The sequence below is a fragment of the Apaloderma vittatum genome, unplaced genomic scaffold (genome assembly GCF_000703405.1).
Source record: "Apaloderma vittatum isolate BGI_N311 unplaced genomic scaffold, ASM70340v1 scaffold11592, whole genome shotgun sequence".
In the NCBI taxonomy this organism is placed as follows: Eukaryota; Metazoa; Chordata; class Aves; order Trogoniformes; family Trogonidae; genus Apaloderma; species Apaloderma vittatum.
In genome coordinates, this window is record NW_009703121.1 from 815 (window position 1) to 1,031 (window position 217).

The window sequence follows — 217 nt, forward strand, 5'->3', positions numbered from 1 at the left end:
ACCCTCATGGCCCTTCCTGTCATGTTAATACAGTTTATTTCTTCCCATCGCTGTCGTGAACATTCTCTGACTTGGCCCCGTGTCCTGTGCTGCACGGGCCACGACACGCAGCGCTCAGATCCAGGCGGTGCAGGTGTCCTGCTCGCCAAACCTCGGCCAGGCAGTCCTCGGCCCCTCGCTCTACCTATTCTCGTCACTTAGGTTTGGCACGATGCAA